The sequence below is a fragment of the Callospermophilus lateralis genome, unplaced genomic scaffold (genome assembly GCF_048772815.1).
Source record: "Callospermophilus lateralis isolate mCalLat2 unplaced genomic scaffold, mCalLat2.hap1 Scaffold_94, whole genome shotgun sequence".
Lineage (NCBI taxonomy): Eukaryota > Metazoa > Chordata > Mammalia > Rodentia > Sciuridae > Callospermophilus > Callospermophilus lateralis.
The window spans coordinates 2,980,236-2,993,920 of record NW_027517559.1 but is presented as its reverse complement, the minus strand read 5'-3'; positions in this window follow the sequence as shown (position 1 = coordinate 2,993,920).

Genomic DNA, 13,685 nt, shown 5'->3' with positions numbered 1-13,685 from the left:
GTGCATCTTAAGATGTTTAGCATCAGTCCTGTCCTCTACCCATGAGATTCCAGGAGCACCTTCACTCCTAAATGTGACAACCAAAATGTCTCCAGACGCTGCCAGATGTCACCTAGGAAGGGAGGGAAGTACAGAAGCACACTTGATAGAGAACCACTGCAGAGAATAAATACTTTCATGGTCTGTGACCACTTTAGTGATTTTTCTTTAGTGATTACATACCACTCAGATCAATTTTCTTTTCCCTTTAGCCAATCAGAGAAGGTAATTATTTTACAAAACTGTGCATTTTACATAAGTTTTCAAATTTATAGGCATAAAATTATGAAAAATAATCTCAGTTCCTAAAGTTTTCTTCATTATGTATTACACCTATCATTTCATTTCTAATTACCTTTCATTCGTTTTCTTTTTAAATCAATCTTACCAGAATTCAGATTCATTTACCAGTTTTAAAACAATGGCTTTGCTTTTAATGATTTTCTTGTATATTTTTTCTTTCTTAAATGTATTGTTTAAATGTATTCTTAAATGTATTTCCTTGTAGCTGTTACAATCATGATGTCTACTATTTTTTCTGCTTCTTAGCTTCCTAGTTTTGACAGTTTATCAACTTTCAATTTCTCATTTTAAATTATAAGTAATTCTTTTTTCATTTATTTTTTTATTTGTTATAACTAGTTATACATGACAGTATAATGCGTTTATGCACTTTGATATAACATACATAAATATAGTATAATTTCTCATTTTTCTGGTTGTACATGATATAGGATTACACTGGTCATGTAATCATATATGCATATAGGTTCAAAATGTCTGATTCATTCTATTATCTTTCCCACCCCAAGACCCCCTTCCCTCCCTTCACTCCCTTCTATCTAATCCAAATTACCTCTATTCTTCTCTAGCCTGCTCTTCACCCTCTTGTTGTACATAAACATCCACATATTAGAGAAAACAACCAGCCTTTGTTTCTTTGGAATTGGATTATTTGTGTTAGCATGATATTCTCCAGCTCCATCCATTTACCTGCAAATGCCATAATTTCATTCTTCTTTAAGGCAGAGTAATATTCCATTGTGAATATATACCACATTTTCTTTATCCATTTGTCTGTTGAAGGGCACCTAGTGATAGTTTGAGTTGTTCTTTACCTATTTCTAAATAATTCTTAATATTTAAATTAACTTTCATCCATGTGCTACTCAGAAATGTGTTGCTTTATTTCCCATTATATATAATTATATACAGGAGTATTTTAGCTAAATTCGACTTCAAATTATCATTTTAACATGTTCAAGGATCTTTGCAAAATATAGATTCCTAGAAATTTTAATGAGATTTCTGCTCTGATGATGGAAGTGGTGACACTGTATACAAGTTCATGATGTTGAAGCAAATTTGTTGTGTGTGTGGTTTCATAGTGACACATTGAGTCAGTGTTCTTTAAACTGAGAGTTCCAAATCACTATTGGGGCATGAAGTCAATTTGATAGGTTATGACCAGCAGTTTTAAACTAAGAGAGAATAGAAATTATCAAAGTGAATTTTTTTTTCACATTTTAACAACTCTGACATTGAGTAGCTCACACAATGAACAGCATGATATCATTTAATGACAGTATTTTTGTTTCCTAGTGGCACCAAGAAATAATGTCATATCATAATCAAAAGTGTCTTAGTTATGATAACATACAGTATGTATACACATAATACATTTTCTAGGTCACATATGCATTTCTTACTATGGAGAGCAGTCAAAAATGTTGAAAAATACTGAAGTACATAAGTCAAATCTTTCATGTCTTCACTAAATTTTTGGTTCTTTCTATCAACTAGCAGAAGGGGATCTATAAAAGTCTACCATTAAAATTATGATCTGTCAATTTCTACAAAAAATTCCATCCATTTTTGATTGGGTGCTTTGAGGTTTGTTATTTGATATTGACAAGTGTTTTATATTCTCAGTAAAATGAACCTTTTATTTCTATAGTACCACTCTTTATGCCTAATAATGCTTTTGGTCTTCATGTGGTTTTGTTTTCTTGATTGTATATAGCTACAAAAACTTTTTACTAGTATCTGTTTCAGACTTTTTAATTTAATTTAATTTAATTTTTATTTTTTGAAACTGCTGGGACTTGAACCCCAAGGCTTCAAATCCAGGATCTCATGCATGCTAGGCAAGCACTCTACCACTGAGCTACACCCCCAAATCCCCTTCTCTAACTTTTACCTGGTTTATGAAACACATTTATACTTTCTGTAACTGAAGAAATGTTGGTTTTGTTCCTACATTTTATTTTGCAGAGTATATACTTTTTTTCTGTGTCATTTACTTCACTTTTGTCATCTACTGAATAAGGTAAGTGCTCTAATTCTTTTTTCTCTGCCATGGTTTGAATCATATGTCCTCAATCTCTCCCATCAGCTCCCAAACAGTTTTAGACACCTCTAAAACATTGACTATTTTCTGTTTCCTCTCTTTCTGCTTTTGGAATTCTTAATTGTTCACAATGGAACTTATCCTGTCTTCCATGTCTCCAACTAAACATGAGAGACATGAACCACTTTGTCATACATTCTATATTTTGGTTCACTAGCTACTTCTGGTTTCTGGTTAGCTTAGCATATTTTTCACTACAAACTGTTCTCTGACACTTCCAGAAAAATATGACAGGGTGGTTCCTCACATTTACTTTTGTTTCTTCTAAACATCCCACTAAACTAGGAGACCAGGAATTTTTTAAGAAGAAAAACCCATTAGGAAAAAAATGAATGAGGCAACAAAAACAATTTTTAGAAGCTAGAAACATATGGGCAAGTGGGAATTGATTTAACAGACTCCAGAAAGCAAATGCCTAACAAAGCAGTGTGAAAGCAAAAAGGCACCCCATTTATACCTTAGGACACCCAGAAAAGGGGGGGAATTGGTAAGACAATAAAATAATGAGAAGAGGAGAGTGTTCAAAGTCTATTTTAAAACAAAAATTTTCCAAACCTGAATACCCCTATGTAGAAGAATGAAGCTGAAGCTAGATCCCTATCTCTCACCCTACACAAAAGTCAAATCACAATGGATCAAAATCTTAGGAATTAGACCAGAAACCTTGCAACTGAAAGAAGAAAACATAAGGTCAAGTCTCCATCATATTGGTGCTGGCACTGACTTCCTTAACAAGACCCCTAAAACTCAAAAAAAGTAAAACCAAAAATCAATAAATGGAATGCCATCAAATTAAAAAGCTTTAGAAAAGCAAATGAAAGGATTAAGAGAGTAAAGAGAGAGCCTACAGAATGGGAAAAAAAATCTTTGCTAGCTAATCTTCCTACAGGAGATTAATATACAGAAAAAAGAAACTCAAAAATCTTTACACCCAAAAAAACAAGTAACTGAACCAATAAATGGGCAAAAAAACTAAACTGAATTTTTTTTTAAATTTTAATATTTATTTTTTTAGTTGTACACAATACCTTAATTTTGTTTATTTTTTTTTTATGTGGTGCTGAGGATCGAACCCAGGGCCTCACACATGCTAGATGAGCATTCTACCACTGAGCTACAACCTCAGCCCAAACAGAAATTTTTCAAAAGAAGAAGTGCAAAGGACCAACAAATTCATGAAAAAATGTTTAACATCTCTAACAATCAGGAAAATGAAAATCAATCAAAACTACACTAAGATTTTACCTCACTACAGCAAGAATGGCAATGATCAAGAACATGAATAATAATAAATGCTGGGGAGGTTATGGGGGAAAAGGTACACTCATACACTGTTGGTAGGTTTGCAAAGTTGTACAACCATCTGGAAAGCAGTATAGAGATACTTCAAAAAAACTAAGAATGATACAACCATAGGACCCAGCTATAACACTCCTTGGTATTCATCCAAAGGAACTAAAATCAGCATACTATAGAGATATATCCATTTCTCTTTTATAGCAGCACAATTCACAATAGTAAAATTATGCTATCTACTCAGATGCTCATCAATAGATGAATGGCTCAAGAAAATGTTATATGTATGTGTGTGTGTGCACATGCTACTTTTATTCAGATATAAGAAAAGTGAAATAACAGCATTTGAAAGTAAATGGATGGAAATGGTGAAGATCATGCTAAGTGAAATAAGACAGAATCAGAAAATCAAGGGTCGAATGTTTTCTCTCCTATGAAGCAAGAGCAAAATAACAGAAAGAAAGCAGTGCGGGGGAATCAGATATCATACATATATAAGGAAGATCAGTGGAGTAGAACAAGGGGGAAGGAGGAAGAAAGGGAAAATTATGGAATAAATTTAACAAAATTAAGTTACAAACATATATAAATGTACCAAGGGGAATTTCACCTTCATGTACTAATTGAAAATAAAGAAAGAGTGAAAGGAAGATCAATAGAGTAGATGAGGGGAAAAAAAGGGGGGGGAGAAGGGGAGGAAAAGTGAGGGGGAATGGAGATCATAATCAAATTCCTTACATTTTGTCAAAAAGAACCCAAATACAATGTACAATTAAAATGCTCTAATTTTAAAAATCCAAAATTTTTTGCAGTTTTCCAGATTCCCTCCCCAACTCTCCACAGAAGGACAATACCCACTCAGCCACAATTCCCCTATCAGACACTTAGAGAAAAAATGCAAGATTAGGGCCTAGATGCACCAAAATGGAATTTACCAACAAAAGAGACCAGCTACATCATCCTACAGTAGACACCAACCACAGCTCATAGCTTCCATCAGCATTTTAATTGCTCTTTTTTTGTGGGGGCAATACCCAAGATTGAACCCAGGGGTACTTAACCACTGAGCCACTTCTCCATCCGCCCCCTTTTTTTTTTCTTAAGTGCCTTGCTAAGTTGCTGAGGCTGGTTTTGAACTCATGGTCCTCCTTTCTCAGCTTCCTGAGTCACTAGAATTACAGGAATGCTCGACCACACCCAGCAACCCATTCTTAATATAAGCAGATATCTAAGATCACCACTCACAGGATTCATCTTCTAACAAGAACTAAATCTTAGAGGAAGACAGTGCAAGAAATAGAAAAGTTTCTTTAAAAAATCAAAAAATTTCCAGAATATAAGAAAGGATCTATTTTAAAAATCCATATATTAAGAGATGTACAATTTTTTAAATGAGCACACTCATGCAATTAGAAGAAAAAACAAAACTCGATGGTGAAAATTAAAAACTCAATAGAAAAACAGGAGGAGTTGAGGAAATTTCATAGGAAGAAAAAACAGAACCTAGGGGTACCTCTGGAAAAGAGATCGCCAGCACAGCAAGGCCCAGGAAAAGGATTAGGATTTAGAATAGTTTAGGACTTAGACAGCAACACTAGAAATTATAGGAAAATAGAGTAAAACCTTCAGACCTCGTAAGGACTATTATTTCCTCCCCAAGAATTTTTTATCCAGCCATTAATCAAATGTCAGGATTTTTAAAGACATTTCAGGCCTTGCACAGCTTGAAAGTTACATTTCCCATGGGCCTGTTCCTAGGGAGCTAAGAGAAAATATGTACCCCCCTCCACCATCAAGAGCGAACCGAAGAGAAAAACCTGATATCCAGAAAAACGGCAGCCCAACAAGAAAGAAAAATAAAGGTAAATCCTCAAACAACATAGTAAAGAGAAATGCAAGGATACAGCTGTGCAGTAGAAAGGGCAACCAGAATGGATCAGCAGTACTCAAATGGATCCAAATGATCATTCTGCAAGAAGAAACAAGTGGAATTATCTGTGCATCTGTAAGTATCTCAGAGAAGTTGAGATTAGAACAGAAAATAAGAAGTAGAGCTTAACAAGAAATAAATACACAGAAAAGTAAACACAGGAATAAACATATTAAATCCAGAGTAAAAAAAAAAAAACTGTGCAAGAAAGAAGTAATCATGCTCCACTGATGGCTCAATGAGTAGGAGTCATAATAATGAAAAAAATAGTTATTTTGCATGAAAATAACTTCATTAAATTAGTGTGATTGTGTGGGTCCAGGAGAATATAAGAATAAATCACCTTCTTTCATCTTAGGAAGCCAACAAATATTGTTTAACCTTAAAAAAAGAATCAAGAATTAGCATTAGTAGCCTGTTATTGTACACATACAAGTAAACAAAGAATTAACTACATAAGTAAAGTGGTTTCTAGTAAAAGGACTAGAGGGAAACAGGAGAAAGAATGGAGATTGTTATAGTTCTTAATTTTTTTTGTGACTACATCCAGGTTAAACCTCAATAAAAATATCAAAAATACATTGATTATTTTCCAATTGCTCTGTTCAGTCTTCTTTAGTATGCTTAATTCCTTTTAATTGTCTATCATATTAAACATACTTATTTTCAGATTTTGTCAGACAATTCTCTCATCTGGAATTCATTTCTTATCATGCTGTTTATATGGCTGTCAATCATGGGAGACCCTTTTCCTGGGAACTCTCTAATATTGGCTTGTGAGCTTATCTTTGGTGTGGTTACATCTGTGGAACACCTGCAGGCCTTTGGTCAGTGTTCTGCACCTGCTTCTTTCACATGCTCCAGTTGTATTTACAAACTAGGACCACATCCATGTTAATAGCTCAACAACATTAACTGAGATAGCATTATGGGTTTCCAGGTAAAATAGAGTGTATAAGCCTAGAATGTGCTTGGGTAGAGCACTTGCCTAGCATGAGTGAGATGTTGGGTTCCATTCCCAGCTCTGGGGTTCCAGGGGGATCTTTAAGGGAAAAAAACCTGGAGTGAATGCCTTGACATGTCTCCCTGACCCTTCTTCAAGGTGTAGGCACTCATTCCCTCAGCTGCACGGAGTGAGTTCTGTGACAACTGCATCCCTCTCTTGGAATGTGGAACAGTCCTCTGCTAAAGGAAGTTGCCTCCCAAGGTTATACGTGTCCCTGGAGCAGCCTATACCTAGGACCAGTCTGGTCTCCCGGCATCTATGGACATCTCCAGAGGAGCATCCCAGCTTGCAAGTCCCTACAGGATGAGCTCCAAGGCAATGGCATTGCAGTTCAACTCTTCCCTCTGTCCTCCTGCTCCCGGCTCCCTTCCCAGGGTTATTCTTTTTTACTTTTTAAAAAAGTTGTAGATGGTTATAATACGTTTATTTTATTTGTTTGTTTTCATGAGGTGCTGAGAATCAAACTCAGTGCCTCTCACATGCTAGGCAAGCACTCTACCCCTGAGCTACAGCCCCAGCCCCCAAGCTTATAAGAGTTCCTCTCAGCCCTTAGAACCCACCCCCAATAAACCTCCTCCAGTACATCTCAGAGTCTCCAGGTTTATTTCCCAAGGAATCCACCTTGGAAAATTCCAACCATAAATTTATATGAGTTCTTCCTCATGGTTATGAATTCTAGTGAAAAGTCCCATACCCCCACCCCATCCGCACCTCATGCAGAGCTATTAAACAGAGAGCTTCCTCATTGTCCTCCCGGGCTGGTGCATGTGATTATTTCAGTCTGCCCTTTCATTGAAAGTGATGTTTTTTTTTTTTTAGGAATTTATTGAGTTTAAATTTATTAAATTTAAATCTGTTTACAAATTCCTTGTTGCCTTTAGAAAAAAAAATAAAACAAATTTCAGTAGAAGGCCCTTGACTTAGTTTCTAATGTCCTCAAATAATGTTTTTTGTTTTTTTTTAAGGAATTTACTTTACTCTGGGATTTTAGCTTCCTCCAACTGCCTGGTGCTGGGCAAGGATATTGCTATGGGCTAAAACTTATCTTCCCCCAAATTCATAAGCTGAAACTCTAAACTCCGGTACTGCAGAATGTTGTCTGTATTTGGAGACAGGGTCTTTAAGGAGGTGAATAATTTAAAATGAAGTCATGACAGTGGGCCCTAATCCAACATGACTGGTGCCTCTAGAGAAGGAAGAAATTAGGGCACAGACACACAGGGAAGATGGTGTGAAGACATGGAGAGAGGACAAACAGCTATGAGTCACGCAAAGAGTCTCAAAAGGAAACAACCCCACAGACACCTTGATCTCCAACTTCAGGCCTCCAGAATTATGAGAAAGTAATTTCTGTTGTTTAAGTCACTGAATTTGTGGTACTTTGTTGCTGCCGCCTGGGCACACTAAAACAGCCGTATGGACATCATAACCCAAGCTCCTCTTACTGAGACCAGCAATCTTTCCCCACTCTTTCCACCCCAGGTCAGCCTTAGCTTCTACACAGATAGCATTAATTCACTTTCTATCCTTTGGAAGGTTGGGTAGCTGCTGGGGGTGGCAGACAATCTGTACAAGATCAGTGATGCCCTCTCCTGAGCACTCCCGTACAACCAATGTAGGAGGTCTGGATTTATTGTCCTACCCTGCTGCCTGGTCATCACCTGCCCACTTAGACCCAAATTCTTCAAGAGGACAGACTGTTCAAATTCTTGACATCCTGTGTGGATGTCACACAAGAAGAGTGTTCTTCACAGACAGGCAGAGGTAATCACTAATGATTGGATGAATATGTTCCCCCGCTGGAAGGAGGGATGGGTGTCAGGCATGGAGAAAGGTGGAAATGAGAAACAGCTTATTTTATTGGAATGAAAGAAGGTTCTCTCCTTCCCTCTGACTTCATCTGCTCCTTCCAAATCTCAGTGCTCCTATATCTCCGAACATGGCACAGGACCCAGCAAAGTCATCTCCTGTCCAGGAGGGCCTCCTACAGACATTCACCTTACAAAGGCAGTAACCAGAGGATCAAATCACAGTTTAGCACAGGAGCAGACCAGAAAACCCCTTCTCATTCAACTGGCTCATAAATATGATTGGAAAGAGACTGAGAGGCAAAAGGGAAAGACCTCACAGATCTCCCAAGAAGCCTCCACCCTTTTGGACCCAAACAAAAAGGCAGTATGCCTCACGTGGAATCTAGCCAGGTTTGTCACCCAACTCCCCTATGCCCCCACCATGGCTGTGAGGCAAGGACACCCTCCTGCTAATGTGCCCTGGTCACATTTTTAATTATATGCTGTGTGCAGAATGCAACAAGAAAGGAGGCAGAACAGGCAGGCAGCTGCTGAGACCACGCCTCCACTCCTGGCTGGATACAGCAGCTCTTTGTGAGCTTGGAGACTAGGGAAGATGTGCCTCCAACAAAGGCAGGCAGGTGAGACCCTGTTAATGGAAGCCTGGATCTTTCAGTCCAAGTGGCAGTGAAAGGAGAGGGAAACACCAGGGAGCCAGTAGGGAGCAGAAAGGAGAGAGAAGGAGTTCCTGCAACATAGCCATTTACAAAGTTGAAAATTCCATCTTGCAGTTTCCATCTTTGCTTCTACTCACCTGAGAAAGCTGCTATTCCTTTGAATGCCACCTCTATTTGCAAACATCAATCCTCAAACTGATGCACCCAGGGTAGCTGAGGAATTCATCAAAATTGACTCCATTCTGGGCAATATCTGCAGGCCAACTGTGTTAGGACTGAGAACACTGACAGAAAGCAGAGGCCCCAGCACTGAGGAGTGTATATTAGTACAGAAAGCAATATTGAGACAATCCAAGTATTGTGCATTGAGTGTCTAATCTATGGTGTCTGTGGGGCTATAAGGGAAAGGGGGCTTCTAGGAAGAGGTGATCTTTCATCTTAATTTTGAGAAATAAGTAAAATTTGCCTAGAAAATGAGGGTGGGAGTCAGGAGGCAAAGATGTCTGAGACCAAGGAAAGAGAAGGCATGAATAAAAGGGCAAAGAGCAGAGTGTATATTTGGGGACCACAAGATGCATGTGTGAGCTGGAGTAGCCATAAGTTGGGGGGATGGGAGGAGATGAGTCCAACGAGGAAGAAGCAGGCAAGATAATGATGGGCCTCACAGGAAGCAAAGGGCCAGACCAAAACAACTGCTTCAATCCCCAGCACCATAACAACAACAACAACAACAACACCGCTCCTCATTTCATGATGTGCTGTCAGTAGCTAGCAGCACAGAGGGTGGCCAGCACAGGATCTTTGATGACTTGAACACAAGGGTACAAAGAAGGAACCCAGAAGTGCAGAAAATTTTCATGGTGAGGTTCTCAAACCTCATTTCTGCCTGGTCCTCCCTCTTGTTTCCACCTCTCAGAAACCGCCTCCTTAGTTATCATTCGAAGAACACACTTACAGGGAGCAAGTTATCCCACTAAACATCACCAGGATGTGGTTCACAACTTCCTGGCCACATCCCCCAACCCGCTCCCTCATCACCCGGATCAGCAGCAGCAGGCCGACATTCATGGGGAGGTTATTCCTGAAGATTTTTAACTTCCATTACACTTCATACAAAACAGCAAAAGCAGTCACTTGTGAAGAAGCCCAGGCTGTTTAAAAGACCAGAAAAGATAAGATACTACATCTAGGACTAGAATGGCAGCCCAATGGTAGAACACTCACTTTGCACATGTGATGCACTGGGTTCAATCCTCAGCACCACATAAAAACAAATGAACAAAATAAAGGTATTGTGTACATGTGCAACTAAAAAAGATTTTTTAAAAAAGGATACTATATCTAACAGTAGGAAAAACTGGAATGTATATATAGGAACCACACCTGGACTTCTGTGTTTACAGAAAATGTCTTGCAGACCCCATAGGGCACTGATGAGAAAGGTTGTCTGTGGGGAGCAGGAACTGAGAAACAGAGATGAGCACCAAGTATTCATGGTCTTGTGAGGTTTTTATCACACGTATACACTGCTTTTTAAAATAAACAGTAAATATGAGACCAGCAAACAACACAAAGGATCATTCTACAAGCAGAATGTATGCTGCAGACTTAAGTCTTTGGTTCATGGCAGCATTTCAGAGGTAGAAGCTCTCAGGCATAATAGATCAGGGGGCTTCACAAACTTCATTACCAAATGGAGGAAAGAACAGAAAGGGAAGAACTGTGAGGAAGAAAACAGGCAGTGTAATAGATGAAAATCACTCCGAGGCCTGAGGCCACATGGATGGGGAGGCCTCTTTAAGGAGGAATTCATGATGTGAGACCCTGGAGATGCAGAGCTGTATCAAAGGACATGGGCTGCAGTCCTGACAAGAAGTAAAGGTTCCCCAAAAGAGAGGGCCAGGTCAGGTTGAACCTTTAAGTCCACTATAACTATATTCAGATGTTACACTTGGGGTCTCAGAAAGACCCCGGGAGGTCTTGGGCTTTTTTCTACCTGACAATGTGTCTGCCAGGTGAAAGAACCCTTTCGAAAGTTGCCAGGCATTTTTTGCTGCATGTATGAACAAGTCATGTAATTTCATTTTATCCACATATCAACTCTTGGCCTCACATTTTAGAATAAATGAACATTATTCTATCATTTTTAAAGGTTAAGAATTTATACTAAAATTGAATAAATTATTTATATCCCCACATATAAAAAGAAAATCACACCTTTCAAAGATTTTTTTTCAAATTCTTAAATCCACTGATGCACTCAATTTTTGAGTGGGTTTTTTTCTGAGATGATTTTGGTCTAGAGTGCTTTTCTTTAATGGAGCTATGTATTTTAGAAAAGCATTCCCCTGAGAATATTTCAAATATATCTTCATTTCCCACAGAACAAGCTCTGAGTGCCTAAAAATTAACTTGTACTCAAACCTCAAAAATTGAATCAGAATATATTTTCCTCAATCATTCTAATAAAGACATCAATAATGTCAAAACCCTGAGTTTTGAAACTGAACTTCTGTTCTCTCTCTAGCCTCATTATTAAAACAGATATTTTCCACAGTTGTTCATAACAGGATTGCCATTTTCCATGCTGCCTGCCAATTATAAGCAGAATCAATTTTAAAACCAAACTAGGCCCTGTCTGAAATATTCCAAGATGCATTACCATCTGGTTTTATATCAGCATTCAAACAGGCCAAAATCACTGTATTACCCAGGCTTATCAAAAATAGTTCACATATCATTCAATGCACTTTCAAGTCACAAACTTTGAAAGTCCTCCTAATTTTTCAAATAATTTATCACAAATTAACTAGCAATAGGTCTTTTAGTAATTATTCTTTTGAGGAAACACAGCATACTAAAAACATTTACAAATAAATAGAAAGTGGCAATCCAGTAGGTAAGATAACAATTCCCACTGATCCGAGTAGATGCGGTTGCCAGACACTGTCCTGAGCAAGATAATTTCCACAGGATGACCTGAATGTCTTCAAAAACTGTAACTGAGACCTAAGCCTGGCACCTAAATGTACATTTAGGTACAGTTTATCATTTTCCAAGAAATATTTTCCTTCCAAACAAGTCTTTAAAAAAGATTTTTTAATATCTCTCTCAATTCATTTATTTAACAATCTGGACTATAGATTCCACGCAAAGATAGACACTGGGCATGCCCCCAACTTTTTATCATCCAACAGTAGAAAGAAGCCATGAACATAAATACTACCCACTTCTCTTCATCATGATTAACACTCCCAACCAGCCACACACAAACACACACACATGACATACACACATGTATGTGCATCCACAGTAGCACACACTCCAAAGACATTTCTGACACACTGAAGCATCACCTACAGTAACCTGTAGTAATTCTCTTATTAATGCTATTTGGTTCAACCTGATAATTTTACTGGATAGGACAGGGATTCACCAAGCCAGTTTTCCATTTCATTTACCTCTCTGTCAACCATTCCCTTGGAAAATAAAAGATTGGGGGGCTCTCTGGGACACTTAAAAAATATAGATATTATTGTCACTTCTGAAATGTAGAATTTTTCTTTAGACACTGACTCAAATATAACTTCAAAAGTCAGTTACATTGCTTAATCCCTATTTATTTTCTTTCCATTCTAAACTATGAAGAGGATTACAAAAAAAATGATCAACAAGTAAATTATTTTAAACATTTCACATTACAAATACATTTAGGAATCTAGAATGAAACTAACAACTCTAACAACATAGAGATCATACACACACACACACACACACACACACACACACACACACACACACATATACACACACTCAGAGAAGCTACTCTGTAATGCAAGTGGGGGAAAACTTTATCTTCTTAATTTTTTGGTTTAACTAAACCAGAAGTTGAAGACAACTTAAATGTACTATAGAAAATAACACAGCTCATGACATTATATACCAATGCCCATATGTTCTAGGCAAGAAGTTAGAGATTTAAATACTTGCTGTACCAAAGGGGTGATATCCAGTTTAAAAGAAAAGGAAAAGGAAACTCTTTGCCCAAAGCAACATCCTAACTCTGTAGGCACTATGCAAGTTTTTTTCCTAAAGGAAATGGACCAACATTTTTAAGATAACACAACTGATCAAGTATAACAAGTGAAAACAAAATTTCCTCATAATTTTTCTCTATTGTGAGATTTAAGTATATCAAATATAACAATATTCTCCCCAAGGAAAGACTTGCTTTTGATTTCTTCACACTCAGGTCTTCATTCAAACACCCACAAAAGTAATAACAGCTCTACTGGGCACATGCACAAGTCTGAGTAACTATTATTTCATCTGTAAATCACCTCCCTTCATTCCATTCCTCTTCCTTTACATATGTAAATTATGGTGTCTGATCCAGAGCTCCCTACCAGCCACCACAACCAAATTACCCTCCAGGGACATCAATGGGCTTGTTATTCTTGTTTCAGTATTTTTATTTAAAGGGAGGGAAGAGGAAAGAGTGGCTGTTTTCAGGAATCAGAATTCCTCTTGATTAAAT